Raw genomic sequence first — 2,815 nt, forward strand, 5'->3', positions numbered from 1 at the left:
GCCTATGGTGTCCTGCCCTTCCATCTCTTGCTGTATCCTGCTTGTCTTGCCTTGCTGTGACCTGTCCTGTTGTGCCATGCCATCATCTGTGCTATGTCCTGCCCTACACCCATGCAATGTCATCTGTACTCTTGCTGTATCCTGCTTGTCTTGCCTTGTTGTGCCCTTCCATCATCTGTCATGTCCTGCTGTTCTTGCCCTGTCATCTGTGCTGTGTCCTTCCCTGTCATTGTGCCCTGTGCTTCTCTGTCATGTTCTATGTCCTGCTGTTCTTGCCCTGTCATCTGTGCTATATCCTGCTGTCCTTCCTCTGTCCTGCTCCATGTGTCTTGTTTTGTTTGTTTTTAATATATGTTTCTTTTATTCTTTAATGTCTTTTTATATTGTCCTTTTAAGTTCATAATTTTTTTTAAGTGCTAAATTTTGAATATGTTATAAGTTACTTGTATATGTATAGTACTTATATATGTATAGTACTTTGAAAAATATGAGAAAAAGAATACCAATAGACATGACTAGTATGAAGTGATGTCTCCTTCATACTAGTCATGTTTATTGGTATTCTCTGATATTTTTCAAAGTACTATACATATATAAGTACTATACATATATAAGTACAAGTAATATACAAAAAAGGTATATGTATATAATAAAGACATGGTAATAATATATTGGTTTTATTTCCATTAAGGTACATTTAAGTGAAGAAGGTGGAAAAAAATTTCCACTAAGGTACATTTAAGTGAAGAAGGTGGAAAAAAAAAAAAACTATCTCGATAAATCGGCCAGAGAAATAAGGACTGGGAACCCCAAGGGAGGGTTGCCAGTCCGTATTTTCGTGGCCGATTTATCGAGATAGGTTCTGCGCCCTACCCCAAGATGCTTCCAAGACCGTGCCCTTCAAATCACTGTGTAGATGCCATGTCTTGTATTGCTCTGCCCAGCTAATGCCAGGCAGAGCTATACAAGAACACATGGCATACAACAGAGTGATCAAAAGGGCTACTTAACATGCATTGCTAACACTGTGTGCACCACACAACGTGTGTTTGCTAAGGCATGTTAAACAGGAAGCAATGTACCATTAATCAACATGACATACAGTATACCAAAGACATGAGCCACTTAACCCCTTCAGGTATGAGGACATTTTATTCCTGCTAATGCCACACTATTTTATTCAGCTTGGAGTGCGATCTCATACTGGAGGGGACAGAGCCTCCCTTCAGTATGAGACCCCCTTCCTAAGCTGAGTAAAATCGTCTGGCAGCAACAAGAATAAAATCATCTGGGACACAGCAACAATACAGAAAAGATGTAGCAGTACTGAAGAGGTTAAAAAATACCAACATGGACTGGTTGTGATGCATGTTAAATTAACAATCACATTCCACTGAACAATATTTACTCTTCACTAACTTGGCCCAATTTTTCAGTCTTTTCCAGCTGTGTCACATAAGAGTAACTCGAGGCACAGAAAGGCAATGCTATTACTCATAATCCATTTCACACTGTGCCTACTATCCTGTTTTAAGAAAGTTACAACTCATAATTCAGGCTGGAAAGATTTAAAATTTTAGGCCAAGCTAAATTTCAGAGTATAATCTCAAGCAAACAAATAAAACTAAAAATATAATGGCCATATTACTATAACCATGTGAAAGTGTGGACATGCTATATCTACCTATAGCCAGACACCTTAATCCTGTGAGGGTACATGTCTCCTCCCTGTCCACTGCCATCTACCTGCCCTCCCCCCAGATTACAGCCCCTGCCTCTCCCTCCACCTCACTCACATACACCCTCCTGATGAAGTTTCCTACTCTCCATTCTCCCAACTTACACCCCCCCTCTCATATCTCTCCACTCCATCCCTCCATCTCATCCTCAGTCTCCCCCTGCCACTTTCCCCACCTCCACCTCACTCACACAAACCCCTACTTAGTCTCTCTCTCCATCCCCCCACTTTCAACTCCCTCTCATACCTCTATTCCATCCCTCCACCTCACTCTCATACTCCACCCCCAACTTACACCCTCCTCTCCTATATACCTCCACTCATCCCTCCATCTCATCCTCAGTCTCCTCCTCCCACTTACCCCACATCCACCTTACTCACATACACTCCTAGTTATTTTCCCTCTCCTTCCCATTTCAATTTACAACATCCTCTACTCAATCCCTGTTTCCCTCTCCCCCCCACCTCCACCTCGCACATTAGGGCCGATTCACACTACACAGTTGGTCTCCGTACGGCTTTCGTACGTTAATTATTTTATCGAAATCAATGGGGCTGTTCACACTATATTTTCCCTTTATTGTTCATCTTTCGCGCGGCTTTCACTCGTACGGATCGCCTACGTTTGGAAGAAATCTCTAACGAACGAAATGTATACGTATGGAAACGCTCCGTACCTCCACCGATCAGTGTCAACATCGATACGTATCAGTCACGGTGTGTTTACAGACAACAGAGGACAACTTTAGCCTGTCAATGCTTTTGGCCATGAACAGTACTAAAAGCAGTCATGAGTGACGAGAAGTTATTAGAACTGGTCAGAGGCTACGAGGAACTATATGACATGGGCAACAGAAAATACAACGATAACCATGTGAAAAAAAAATGTTGATTAATAGGAGAGGGATTGGAAAAATTGGGTAAGATATTTAAATATTTCACTATTTTATTATAACAGTGTGACAAATAGCATTTTATCCTTCATCCTATTCATTACCATTCATAGGGTATCTCTTAACACCCTATCCATTACCATTCACAGGTTCTCCCAACATCCTCTTTATAACCATTGGTAGG

This window comes from Coenobita brevimanus, chromosome 63, assembly GCF_032717465.1.
Source record: "Coenobita brevimanus isolate Jiangsu-jjx chromosome 63, ASM3271746v2, whole genome shotgun sequence".
Lineage (NCBI taxonomy): Eukaryota > Metazoa > Arthropoda > Malacostraca > Decapoda > Coenobitidae > Coenobita > Coenobita brevimanus.